Source organism: Hetaerina americana, unplaced genomic scaffold, assembly GCF_022747635.1.
Source record: "Hetaerina americana unplaced genomic scaffold, ioHetAmer1.1.p SCAF_10, whole genome shotgun sequence".
Lineage (NCBI taxonomy): Eukaryota > Metazoa > Arthropoda > Insecta > Odonata > Calopterygidae > Hetaerina > Hetaerina americana.
This window is the reverse complement of record NW_027286070.1, coordinates 57,383,196-57,398,211: the sequence shown is the minus strand read 5'-3', so window position 1 is coordinate 57,398,211 and position 15,016 is coordinate 57,383,196. Positions and strand designations below refer to the sequence as shown.

General features: G+C 36.2%; 1 long non-coding RNA gene across 1 annotated transcript in view; it reads left to right on the top strand.

Annotated features, from left to right (window-relative positions):
• Nucleotides 1–3,636, top strand: part of LOC139698856 (uncharacterized) — a 222,059-nt gene extending 218,423 nt beyond the window's left edge. Inside the window, exon 3 of the long non-coding RNA XR_011703020.1 lies at nt 3,611–3,636. This is a non-coding gene — a long non-coding RNA (uncharacterized lncRNA). The remainder of the gene's footprint in view (nt 1–3,610) is intronic.
• Nucleotides 3,637–15,016: the final 11,380 nt, after the last annotated feature.

Here is a 15,016-nt window from a genome sequence, read left to right as displayed (position 1 = left end):
CTTTTTAGGAATGAATACATTTCTGTTTGGGGTTTCAGCCACGCATAATGTTTTATTAAACGTCCGTTTCGCTGGTTACTTCATGTCTAGTGTAATTTTTTATTTTATTCAATCAAAAACTGAATAAATTTGAACATAAATATTATGGCAAAAAACGACGAGTTTTTTTACTACGGATTGCATCTTTCAACAAACAGGCTTCAAACGCCTGACAACAACGCGTTCATTAACTCGATCTCTTCTCGTGTTGTTTGGTTATATTTGTAAATTTGGTTACTCCTCCTCATTAATGACACTGCGAAAGTTAGTGATCATTAGGTTCTTTTTTGTATGAACTCGACGGTTCTTATTTCGATTCTAATTATTTCGTATGATATCTTCGGAAAAGTATCAAACAGTACGAGCATTTTATATTTATGTTGATTCTAAGGATATCAAAAATTTTGAGGCATTTTTAAAGGCCACACATTATAATCATTAAAGAGCAAAAATCTTCCTGTTGATCCCAGGTATCATTTTGATTTCAACTGTGGGCAACATAGAATATGAAAACCAAAGTTCCATTCTAATTGTTGGATAATGCATAACCGTCTTCCCGGTAGAAAGGTTTAATTGGGGTGGATTCCCGAGCCTAAATACATCAACACCATTCCGGAGAGGTCCCCTCAAAAATATTTTTAAGGAATGTTTGATGACATCAAAGGCATGGTGGCTGAAGGCGGCGTTATTTAAATTACCCATCTAGTAGTTAGCTGATAGATATGCCATTTTCAAGTGCAATTTTACGATGAAATTATTCGGTGCTATATTTCTAAACAGGGGAGCTAATTAGATTCTTCTTTATGGGAATAATTTATAACCATGATGTAGACATAATTAATCTATCCGCTCCAAATTATGTGCCCTTCCTTGATTTGAGATGGTTCATCAAAATTAAATACAAAATTGTTAATCAAAATAAAATATAAAATTTTATCTCATTTAACAACCCCGATAATTTAGCCAAATGGGTTACTCGCTCGTCTTCTGGGCCAAAGGTCAAGGGTTCGGGTCTAGCCTTTGGCCTGGGTGTTATGAACATGAAATTTACTGCCCTTGGAACACCTGCTCTCAAATATGAAGTGGCTCATCAGGATTTCAGAGTCAAAAAAGCCACAAAGTTTTTTCAGAGGATCAAACTTGTATCACATCCAAGATGAAAGTACACTAGATGTAAAGGTATATTAATATTGGTAATGGTAATGTCCACCTTTGATGGTATTTCTCCAGCAGTTGAATGCTACTTCCTTTTTAATACTTTCGACTAGACTTTCTTAGGTTTAATACTCGATTGTTGTTTAAATTAAGGCCACAGTATCAAATATGAATAAGACTTTCATATCTGCGATGAAAATCTTGTATGATGGTTCTCTGTTTCTCTATTTATCATAACTTCATCAGAGCAAAGGACACTTCGTGATGTCTTCCACACAATAGAAGGTTTCAGTCTAAGTTCAAATTCCTCTAAAATATTCATTTTGAGGAGAATCAAAATTCTTTTTTGTACCCACATTGCATACATAGGCATGTTAGAGAGAAATTCATGAAATAGCGTTGACAATTACAGGAACCGTCTGGAATGATGAAGTTATTCCTAAGTTTTTCGCAAGGGTATATGAAGATGAGGTGCAATAAAAATAATCATAATGTTTAACCGGTGAAGAAGAAGAGTTTCTGTAATTATGCAGGACCATTTGATGAGGCCTTGGGGATAGAAACTTAAAGCAATTCACGGTTCTACCAGCTATTCTAGGACGGAGTTTGCAAATAATTCATTTAAATTGCTAAATTTTTCATCTCCACCTACAACGAAGACGCATATTTCCATTGAACGGCTGAAAACTTTTCAAAATCTCTTTTACTTTGCACCTTTTTTCAGAATGTTCTTACCATTCACTAACGACAAAGAAATGGCGCTTCGGTTCGAATTTCAGAAAAGGAATGTTTTCTCTTTCATTCGCAGCTCCTTACGTTATCTCAGCTGCACCGAAAAGTGGAGAAAAAAATGTAACTATATAATTCTTGCGTCATCATTGACGATTTTTTGAATAGCGGTTATCTTATTTATTATAATGGACGTCCTCTGTACTTTTTCTGGCGACCTAAAGTATGATAATTTTTCTCGTATAACTCATACACTATGTCACCCAATGATCATTGGATTTTCACGAAAATAGTTTGGCTAAAATTTTAAGAGTTTAAAGAAAATTTCGTAGTTTCCTAGGTTTATATTGAACACTGCTACATTTAGAAATTGCGAGGGTAGATTCCTTTAAATACTTGGGTGTAACAATTACTCACGATCTGTCCTGGGGAAAGCACATACGGGAAATATGCGGTCGTGCCAATAAAAAATTGGGATTTGTAAAAAGAGTGCTGAGTAAATGTGACGAAAAAGTGAAGGAACGATGTTTTCTTGCCCTAGTCAGGCCCCACCTAGAGTATGCTGCCAGTATATGGGATCCTCAAGAGATAAATTTGATTTTGGAATTGGATCGAATTCAGCGGAGGGGGGCTAGATTTGTCAAAAATTGTTATGACCAACGCAGTAGCGTAACTACTTTGCTAGAAAATTTAGGCTGGGATTCCCTAACACAGTGGCCTTTACATAATAGATTAAACTTATTACAAACATTTAAAGATGGTTCCTTTTCCGATGACATCAAGAACATTTTCGATGTAATCTAGACCACAAATAAAAATTAATATTTCAAAACAATGTCTTTCTCCCATTCTTTTTACAGCCATCCCAATTCTATATCCTCCACCCTCATATTGAGCAGCTTGTTGGAAGAGATTTACGGGTCTCAAGTCTTATATTTCCTGTCCACACAATGATCATTATCGTTACCCACTTTAATTTTCCGTTTGTTTGTTGGGCCCTTTTTAAAAATCCAAGCAAACAAAATCATTCAGGATATATTACATTTTTTTGTATCTAAAATCCCACGGTAATTACGGCATGACAGGTTTTATAATCCTTCCTAGTGGACAAATGATTTTCTCTAAAGTAATTAATATTCCCTTTCTCAAGGGCATTCCGGAAAGATCTCACTGACTACCTATGCTGAGTTGCAAAATTAAACTTTTTGCCCGATGTTATTCAAAAATTAATAATATTTCCTTATTTTTTATGGGAATAAACTATAAACTAATAAATAAAAATAAACTAAATAAACTAATGTGAAAAAGTTCAACCTTCTGACCCATAAAACCGAAATTGAAAACTAATATTAACCATTTTCTTTGTTTTGTTTGCCATCTTTTTCCACAGCCTTGTTCAAGTTGCATTATTAAGTATGCCTGAAATAAACACGTCTTATTGACGTATCGTATCCTTTTACCATGAGTATAACCCTACTTATTGGACAGTCTAACTATTGTCCTAGAAGAGCCCCTTCTACACTTGGTATTTTTTGTGTAACAATATTTTTAACTGGACATTAAAGAACTATATTTTGATCGAAGCAAACCTAGCAGTTTTAATGAATTATTCAGAATTTAAATGAAACTTTAAATTTCAATTATGAAAGTAAACGAAAATAATGATTTTTATCAATTTTTATTTTAGGATTCTGAAGGACACTACCAGCTTCAGTGACCACATTTCCTGACTTGATTTCTACGGTGAGTTATTTGAGTTTATTTCATTCTTTTCATGCATCGCGGAGAACTATTTGATTTATACTAGTTAATTAATACGTAATAGGATGAGATTAATAGTTAATTTATACCATTCTAATAGGAAAATTTCTCAAGGATTAATTTTTATTTAATTTTCTAAGCGGCACGCGTATTATGGGAGGGGGATTTTTCCCTGCTTGATGCATGGAATGCGATATCCTAATTAAGGAATTGGATGAGAAAACTTAATGCAAAATATCCATTGACATACTTAGAAACTTACAGACTGAACTAGAGGGTCAACCTTTAATACAATTGGAAAAAAAATTCGAATTATTAACAAGGACTGCTTAAAAAAATTAACTATAATTAGAATGACAAAATCTGCTCAAATCAAACGGCAAAATCGGTTGTTATGTCACCACTAATACCCGGATTAAGGATGGCCCAGAACATCTGGCGTACCCGAACAGGATATGGCACATTGAGCCAGTGCGCCTGGAGATTGATAGTCAAATAATGTGCATTTACATTGGGTACGTATCATCTTATGTGTACCTGTATTACAGAAATAGGTTTCCAGAAGATATACCGTGGGTCTTATGAATGGAACCAAATGAAATTATTATCCGGAACACTAATTAATAATATCATTTTCTAACTGGAACTTAATAAGGTGTCATATGAAATAGGTTTGCAAGGGGTCTGGGTGCAATCCTTTCACAGAACCCCATAAGGTCGGTCCAGTCCGTCACTTTATATATATATATATATATATATATATATATATATATATATATATATATTAGTAGAGGGCTAATATGAAGGGGCATTATATAATTAGCGCTATAGAAAAATAACTATTTTTAGAACTTTAATTCATGTGTCACTGTTAATCGGAATTTATTAGATTTACAGACAATGTTTTATATAAGATCTAATTACTGTTTCATGCGATCATACCTATATCGCTTAACTCACCATCGTAGCTCACACAGAGAAACAAAGTTATTTGCGATGCCGATTTGAATTGTTTTTTTCCATAAACCATATTGATTATTCCGAAACCTGGACCTCCTCGCTTGTTAGCGTATAAAAAAATAAATAATTGTATATATATATATATATATATATGTATGTATATATATATATGTATGTATATATATATGTATATATATATATGTATGTATATATATATATATATATATATATATATATATATATATATATATATATATATATATATATATATATGTATGTATATATATATGTATATATATATGTATGTATATATATATATATATATATATATATATATATATATATATGTATGTAGATATATATATTTATAAATACTATATATGTAGATATATATATACATACATATATATATACATTTATTTATTTATTTATACGCTAACAAGCGAGGAGGTCCAGGTTTCGGAATAATCAATATGGTTTATGGAAAAAAACAATTCTTTTTTTTCAAAACAATGTTTTTGTCTTTGTCCTCTAGCGCTAACTTCATATACATTATCATTCACATCCGTGATACTCATTAGTTTTACTTGTACAATATATATATATATATATATATTTATATTTATATTTATATTTATTTATTTTGCTTGAAATAAATGAGTTTGTATTTGAACTGTTGATCTGGTTGATGCCTAGTTATAGCGCACCTGCCACCTACATGTCGAACCTTTAAGTGTCAACAATACGACTAACTTGTGAAGAGCACCTTTTCAGCACTTAACGTATTGCAAACCGGCAAAGAGTAAGTTCTGGATTAGTACAATATAATGTCAAGGCACTTGAGTTGTACAGGGAGTAATTACTTTTTACGGCTCTTGAATGTGAATTAAAAATATTCTGTAACTCAAGGAGATCAAAGGAAGTTGGTTAAATTACGACTACCAAAGGATAGCGTAGCAACCTTTATGTTGTAGTATGTCATATTTTAGACACAATCTTCACGGCTATAGTATAACCTTGCTTGATACAACTGTTTTTATTAAGATTTTTTATTCTTGATGAATGCATTAATGATCGTATGATCATATATTGTCCCAAACTACCCAAGCAGAAGGGCATCTTACTCCCTTAGTTCCATTGATTTCTATCGTTGAGAATACTAATTAAAAGACACTCTACAAGTTCCTTTCCCGTCTTGAGGAGGAAATGACGGTTATGTTTTGACTGCTGCTTCAATCCCGTGTTCATCAAAATCCGATTGTATTAAAATACACGTGGATTTGAAACTATTTTAATTAAACCCTCGTCATAGACGACCATGTCTCCATTTTCCACAACCACACTCAATATGTCATTGTTAATCGCCCACATCCCGACCCCCTTGAGCTCCTATAAAACTTTCTCTCTCTCTTCTTTCTCAAGCGCTCTGCGGCGTCACGTGCCTCAGTCACCGCGTTATATTTTGGGAAAGAGGATTTTTTTCCTCTCTCTTCGTGAGATATTATTTGCCTCCTTGGCAGCTCCATCTTCTGTTCCTCCACCCATCCCCGCTTAGAATCTATCTCTCAGCTCACCGTTATGTCTGATCTGCTCATGTGAAAGGCAAGAGGGTAAGAGGAAGTCATAGAGCAAAGAAAATACAGCATACCTTTGGGGGCGTTAGGAGGACTAAGATAATATGCCCAAGCTGACGGAGTGCGTATTATATCCAATTAAGATATTCATCTTTCACTTTGAACTAGTGATATCAGTATTCATGCCCTTCGTTAGCATCTCAAACTGTGACTTACGTATTTTCCCTTCATCTTTCCATTTTTGCCACTCAGCTCATATGAATGTGGGTGGAGTTCCGATTTAAAGGTTACTAAACAAGGAGAATACGCTAGAGGACATTCCTCTCCCCTTCACCCTGTTTCTTTTTTAAATTGCACTCGGATCCTTTATTGCCAATAGCTGCCGACTTGGTGTCACAGTTATATTGAAAAACTACATTCCATTGTACCCTCACCTATTGTTTTATGCTAATTTCTTAATGTTTAATTAATTTTCGGTGGAAATACGAACATCCGATTGAAATACTGTAAATGTATTCGGAAAGATATCAATCGAAAAGTTTAGGAAAATGCTGGAAATTGTGCGTGATATTGAAAAGCCGTTAAATTTAATGAACACCTATTAGTTACATGCGTAGATCAATGAAAGAGTTCAAATGATGATGGATGTAATAATAAGTTCCCGGAAGAATATAAAAGTGCTCAGGTCCGTTACATTATATGAAGTGATTTTGAAATTTTTTTGTCGAATAATCACGACAGTAGTAGTCTTTATGTACATAGCGGTATTGCTAAGAATACGAGGGCGATTCAATAAGTCCCCGTGTTAGAAATGAAGAAACCATTTTTTCAAAAACATTTTTTTTATTTTTCAACAAAATTTCAAAAGACCTCGCGGCCAGGAATCGATGATCACGCTTTATTTATCAATTCTAGTAGATGAATTAAATGCATAGAATCATTTCATAATGAAATAAATGATTTCTTGGATTTATGGATAAAATTTCATGTTTTGTGTAATTGCTTTTACAATTTTTTACCCATGTATTTTGATGAAATTATCATAGTAAGAAAGGAGACGGTTTATTAGATAAATAAATATGAAGTATACTCTTCTGTGGTAGAAAGGCATTATTAATGCATAATACTACAGAAAATTGGCATGAAAGTAGTGTCAATGGGTCTTTCTAAAAGGTTAGAGATAATTAAAGTGGCACAGCGAGTCATGATTTAACTAATTGTACCGTAAGTGAGGTAGAGGATACGCTAGAACACAATGAAATGAATATCAATGAAACATGTTCTAGGGAATAATAGGCTTATAAAACAAATGGCGGGATGAAGCTTGTTCGGGAAAAATGCTGAGTTCTAAGAGACTGCCTGTAAAGAGAACTATTTGAAGAATCCCAGCGAACCGATTTTCAGTTTAAATCCTGAAGATAACTATTTCAAGCATAAAATACCTCTGTTTGCTCAATGGTATCGCACCCCCTTCACTTTATTATTTAAACTAAAATATGATGAATAGTATAAAATGACAATTTGCAATGACCTCAGCCGTCATATATTTTTTCTTTTTGTCAGTATTTTTCAATCATTTCGCTTAAAAATACATTTTTAAATGTAAATTCTACTCTTCTCAAGCTTTAATGCTCATACTTGAAAGTAAACCTAATGTTATATATTCATTATATCATTTTGCAATGATTTTCCAACTAAAACTAAGCAATCCACAAAATTGTCCAAGGTTTCAAAGAGTAAATAAATTAAGGTTTGAAAACATTTCTTCTTTTCAGCTTTAGTAAGTATTATAGAAGTGAGATAATTACTGATTAAATGATTTTTTCAATACCAGCTAATGTGCGCTAGAATAATTTACATCATAACATCCTAATAGTGCATTCATATTGTAGTTATGCCTGGGCTAGATTTATTTTGACCGTAGATTTATGTGAAGAATATGCAAATTTTGCATGGGGTATGGGTAGAATTAATTGAATAAAAATGCGATGAGATCAATCTTTTAAGTAAATGACATATTCACATCTTGTTTGCTCCTTTCTGGTATTATTCCCTGATTAGATTGCCAAGCCCGAAAAACTCATTCACCTTAGCAGCAGGATGTTATTAAAAAATCTTTCTTCTAATCGGTAGGTCGTGATAAACTTATACGGCGTTCATTTAATTATTAACTGTGGCATACTCGTTGAATTATCATTCAACTGATTTGATTTATTTTCACCGGAAATCTTTCCGCTTCCATTAAAAACCGAGAAAAACTTCTCCATGCATCCGGTGCAAGCAGTCACAGAAATGAGGAAGTTCTCTCGGGTCTTCCACCGGGTCAGGGGTTCCATGTTGGCCGACGTTTCATCCCTGAAGACGATGCACGAGTCGGGCATCGAAACGTCGGCCAACATGGAACCCCTGACCCGGTGGAAGACCCGAGAGAACTTCATCAAGCAGATACGCCGGGAAAGTACCAAATCTCACCTCAGTCACAGAAATATTGTACTGAATCATTCGTCTCACTCTTGGGCTGTTCGTATATCGTCTTTCTTCCAAGTTTCGTTGAACGCCTGTCTTGCGAAATCTTTTCTTTCCCAACATCTTTTAAACATTATTATTTTTCCTAGGCGAATATTTTCTTGATATTTTTGACAGCCTGTAACATTTTCTCTTCGTATATTGTTTCCAGAATTCTCTAGATTTCCTCAAAACGCACTCCTTTCGGCGCGTCTATAAGTTTTCCTTTGGTCTCACTTTACATCTCCATTTATTTTTCACTTTCGTCTGCCGCCTCCGCAGCAAATCATCCATACAACTCAACTTGACCTTGTGTTTTTGACCTTTGCAACTCTCGGAGCCTTCTTTCCTCAATATGCCTTTCAACCCCTCGAAATCCTCTCTTCTTTCCCAGTATTCTCCACCCCAGTTATATGTATATGCGATGCATGAGTTATATATATATATATATATATATATATATATATATATATATATATATATATATATATATATATTTGTGTGTGTTTATGAGTGCGTCCACACACATGTATAAGCGACTCCCTCCGCTTTTCCGCTTTTTTACTGCCCACCACCCTTCGGATCTCTTTCCAGAAAAATATGTACCAACTCCGGTCGGTTGATTCCGCCTCCATCCTTCTCCACCACCCTTCCTTTTCCTCTCTTCACTTTTCCCCATTCCTCCTCCTTTACTTTACGCCTTGTGTGCTCGTGAACTCTACAATCGTACTCATCTTTCCCTTCTGCTCTTTTACCGTTAATCCGCTTCTCATTACTTTTTCTCCAGAGCATACTTCCTTTTCGTTTCCATGGTGAGCATCTCTTTGATCCAATCCTCTTCCCGTCAAACTACATCAAAGGTTTTCAAAGTGATATCCAACTTTCGATGCACTAGATCAATATTTGCTGAGCGGATAAAATCTCCACGTTCAATGTTTGTAATGACAAAATGTCTTGGACATTGTTTGAAACCTCACTTCATTATTACCCAAATGCTTCAAATAAATTTTAGAGTTTTACAAGGTTTTTCCCCCATAAATTTTATGCCACCGCGTTAGTTACACGATTTCACAAATTTTACACGATTTACTACGGATTAATATACACTTCCAGGCAAATCTGACGAATTTTATATTTTCCCTTAATATGTCATATAATCATCGGCTTTCTCAAACCATTTGTATAGTTTTTCGTTCTGTTTGTTTCTCTGAGGAAATGCATCCGTTCCATTCTTTATATTTAGATACAGCTTACAAAAGAATAGGGTCCCAACCACCATGGGCAGTGGCGACTTGAAAAAATACTATTTCTGCCGAGGATATTTATTCATTGCCCAAAGAATGGTCGAAAATAAGTGACTCGGCAATTTGAACAATTTATTATGGCTCACGACCATGATTTCTCTTCCGCGCAGCATCATCACACCTGACATCACATCATATGCTCGGCACAAATACCATTTTGCCATGTAGGCTCTGCCCATTGTGGTTTCCTTGGAAATTGGTGAAATTCCACATAGTTTTAGCCTGAGACAGTATCATTTATTATTCATTGTTGTTATCTTGAGTTAAAAATTAGTACGTGTGGAAAAATTAAACTTCAAAATAGGGAAAATATCATTTTATATTATTGTATATTGGATTCAAATTACCAGCTGTTTTTTTATCTTTAACGCATCTTTGTACAAATTATTATCTATAATTAATCATACTATATATATAATTATATATCATTTTAAATATTTGGACGGCACAATAGAACACAAATTAAATGGTAACACTTCAGCAATTCTTATTTGAAGAAGACATCGGAGAAGGCCAAAAGCTTAAGCAATTTACAATGTGTGTGCCCTTTAAGTGTTACTATTTTATTTGTGTTCTATTGTGCCGTCAAAATATTATATTGCTCGTGTGAGTGTTTCTATATCATCGATAATTATATATATATATATATATATATATATATATATATATATATATATATGATTATTTATGACATTTTACAGAATGTTTCCTGAAAATTTTTACCGTGAAATTCTCTGTTATATGAAGAAATTTGAGGGAATTTTAAGTTTATTTAATATTTAGTGCTTTAAGCAAATTTCCGCAGATGGCCACAATACCATTATCAGATAAAATAAAAGCCTCTAATTTTCTTACGCTCTTGATCCAATGCTCTGCAGATGGCGGCTCGTTTACTTTTCACGGCCAATCATTATGACGTTTGTTGCAGCTGGAGAGACCCTCTCGTATATCACCCTGATGATCACTGCCATCTTTCCTCGCATATCCTTCCGTGAAAAACCGTTCAGCGGCTGCTTATCACTTTTCTTAGCTTCCATGTTCACTTGAAGAGTAGAGTGGGAGGGAAGAGTGTGTAGGATGTGATACGTGCGAGACAGGGAAGAACGGGAAAGCATGTGGAAAATGGGAGAAATCGCCAGTTCGCTGCCTCCTATCCTCTCTGCCTCTTCCGCATATTCCGGCGAGAGCGTCGTCACTCCTACAGGAGTATTCATCTTCAGCAAAGGAGGGGGACAGTGGAGGAGGGAAAGAGAAAGGGTGGGAAAATCCGAAGCCCTTCTGTTTTTCATCTTCTCCTCTCTCCCCCTCACTTCTCACATCCCTTATTCTCCCACGAAAATTTACTTCCACCCACACATCTCCCTCTCTTTCCGATTCTCATGCGATTCTTTCCTACATTTTCCCCTGGTCCCCCGTCGTCCTTTTCGCCGCTCGATATGGATCCACCTTTTTACCCCCTGTGGACCTCGCTTCTCTCTCGCTACACACACTCTCTCTCTTCCCTCCGCCCCCCAAAGTTGTACTTTGATTGAAGCGTTTTTAATAGCCTGTTGCTGTTTTCAATTTCGCGGAAAACACTCTCTCTCGCGACGGGGGTGGAGTGGGGTTGGAGAGTTTTGGGTCTCGGGTACCTACACCGGGTTTTTATAAACCTGTCCGTCCGGTGTGTGTTATTTTCCGGCCGGGATGGGATCCGGAGGGGGGAAAATGGAGATGATTATTGCGAAAGTGATGGATGAGCTTGAAAAGTTTTATCCGGCTGCTTTCCTCTCTTTCTCACTCTCTTCTTCTCTGCAAGGCACGCGTTGTTTCTGTTCGAGGATCGAGTGTGAGGAAGGGAAGACAACGAGCCCTCGGAGCGAGGCGTGCCTCTTCTTTATCTTAGTTTGTGTTGTAAAATTCGACGCTTACCTTGCGTGCGCTCGATTTGATTTCGGTGAGTTATTTCTTGCGGAGCCAAGTATGATGTGCCGGAAGTTGTTTGCGGATGGGACTAACATTTTGACCCTGAGGAGTATTGTTCAAGCGTTCACCGCAAAGCCTGTTATTCTTCGACATGGAAATGTTCAGCCCAAAAATGATTCATCCGATTCATCCAGGAACGGTAATAAGCATCTCAATTTTTCGGAGCGTTTCGTAGTCGGGACGAAATATTGCATTGTATGAGGAGCTCTCTGTTTGGAACGGATTAGACCCTTTTGGCTGTCTGCAAAGTACGTAATGTAGATGTCGTGTTAATACGAGGGAGATTGGGCAGAAATTACGTGGTCGAAAAAGAGAAATTCAAGCAAACTTTATATTTGAAACTCTGAATTACCATTGAATAAACCTGCTGATGATATAATCCCTTGAAATTGTCTTACAATAGTCTGAAACTAATTCCTAGACATGTGACTGACAGGTATAAATTATTATTCTAATGTCTTCATTCATATATAACCGGGAAATTTATTTCAAATCATTTATGTTTGTGTAAATTATTTCTCTTTGACTTTGGTCCAATGCAAAACCATACACCATTGTGTTAGTTATATTTTTAACCTATGGTATCTCTTAAATTAATTGGGTTGAATTTGATGTTGAATGATTTCTGATGTTAAAGTTTTTCCTCGGTAGAGGGAAGCCACATCTGGTTACCCACGGCTTTGAGATTTTTATGATAATTAAATACGTGTGTGAGCAGTAATAGAATTAAATATGCATTCCTACGTACCCTAAAGACATTGTGCGAAGTTTGTGTAATGTTTTGAGAAGAATCCGCATGAATATACATGGAAAACATATAACGTAGAAAAAGAAGGGACTTGTCAGTCATTCTATGAAATGATTAAGCGGAATCACCAGCATATTCTCATCCAACGGAAATATGCATGAAACGATTTGCGATAGCGTAATATTACAGGCCTAAGTGCTTTATGAAATGTGGTGTTCTTCTTCTGATCCTGCGTTATTCATTTATAATTATATAAATTTATTTAAGACATTCAATTTTGAATACATTTCCACTACCAGCATAACCGATTTCGGGAAAGCATCACCATTAATAAACTATTTCTTAGCTATTTAAAAGTCAAAGCATTCTCGCAATTTTTAGAAAAAAAATACAACAGCTACAGATTCAAAATTGATCATTTATCGACATATGGGACATTTGGAAGCAGAAAATTAAAGTTTTAGTCGATGGTATCAATAAAAATTAAAACCGATTTATAACATTATCGCATTGAATGTGAGTTCGAAAATAACTAATCAACATTCAATTGAGTAATTAAAATGAAATAAATGATAAATTACATTTATTTGAGAACTAATTACTTACTGCTGCATGAATATAAATTGAATGAGGCTCCTTGTATTAAATTAAGATTTCTATCAACTTGAGGTTGCCTAAGTGGGTAATAATTTTGTGAAATTATTAATAGAATTAATTTTCTTGATAACTATGATAATTAATATTACTTTTATAGCTATGGTAATTGACTTGATAACACGTCACATGTCAGATTTTTAGCTGACATTGTATTTATTAAAATTTTACTATAATTTTTCAGTCAGCCAAGAGATTACAATCATCAGTAAGTACCTACGCAATTAAATCTTAAAAATCAGAATATGAGCCAAAACTTTTTATTTCGGTCACTTACGTTTCTTTGGTTTTATTTTTATAGCAACAAAATAAAGTAAATGTCCCCTTCTCTATGAAATCTGATGTTTTGGAGTATAAGAGCTCGGAATGTCCCAATTGTTTATAGCGGCTACGCGAAGGCCTCTTTTACAGCAGCTGTACCGACGACGGTATTATGTCAACCTATTTATTTTCCCCGGTTGAAATTGTTTCCCAATCCCGTATCTCTCCGTTTGAGTAGCACGGGTGAAGTAGAGTACAGAGGAATTACTCACGAAAACAACACAGCACATCGCCGTGCGATTTTATTTTTCTCGGGGCTAAACGGCGTGGAGGGAGGAGGAACAGGAGCGTTCTTATTTATCCGACCCTTTCGGATCGAGTGGATTTTGCTCGCCTCAGCTAATCGTCCCGCCCCGGAAGAACGATTTTCGTTTCACGTCCACGAGGCTCCGTCACGCCCTGCCCCCCCCCAATTCCCCACCCTTCCGCGACGTCCTAGTTTCAGTTTTTCGAGTCCCAGGCTTTTATTTGGGTTTTTATTTATCTCCTTCCTTTTTTTATTAATCTTCTTTTTACCCCCATTCGGCTTCAAAGATCCTTCAAATTCGCCGCGTCCACAGACCTATTTTTAGCGCCCCCGAAGGTTGGAACGTTCTCCCTACCCTCTCTATCTCTTTCTCTCTCCTCAAAACACCCCTCCCCATTTGCTCTCGTTCCCTAAAAACTCCCCCTCTATCATTCTTTCCTTCTCTATCTCTTGCGATTTTTCCTTTTCCCATTCTCTCGATTCGTTACATCGCCCTACCCCATTTGAGGCTCCACCTCTTTCCCCTCAGAGTACCTTCGCATAATTTCCTCTCTTGTTTTCCCCTCACATCCGACCGAAATTCTTCTCCAAATTTCTTCTATTTATTTTTAATTTATCTTCTTTCCCCCCTTCTCTTCTGCTTTTCTCTCTCTCTCTCCGTTTCTCACCGACCAAACCCGTTTTCCGTCCCCTTCGTCCTGCCCGACCCCCCCCCCTCCCCCGCCTCCCGCCCCGGTTGCTTCGTGCCTCGGAGCGATCGCGAAACCGAGTACAACTGCTCTTTTAACTTCTGTGCAAACAGATGGGGGGAGCGAGCGAGCGAAGTGGGCGGAGGGAAATCGTAAGAGATAAAGGGCGAAGACTTCCTCTCACTTCCTCATCCCTCCTCGCTCTCTTCTCCAGGGCGTTTATCTTCTCGACCCTCGGGCGCCTCGACCTTTCCCCGTCTCATCCACCACCGTCTCTCTTTTCATCCCCGCTCTTCGTTCTTCTCGTTCGCGTCGGAAGGATTCTTCTTTCACCGCGAATAGTGAGAAATGTACCTGAATAACCG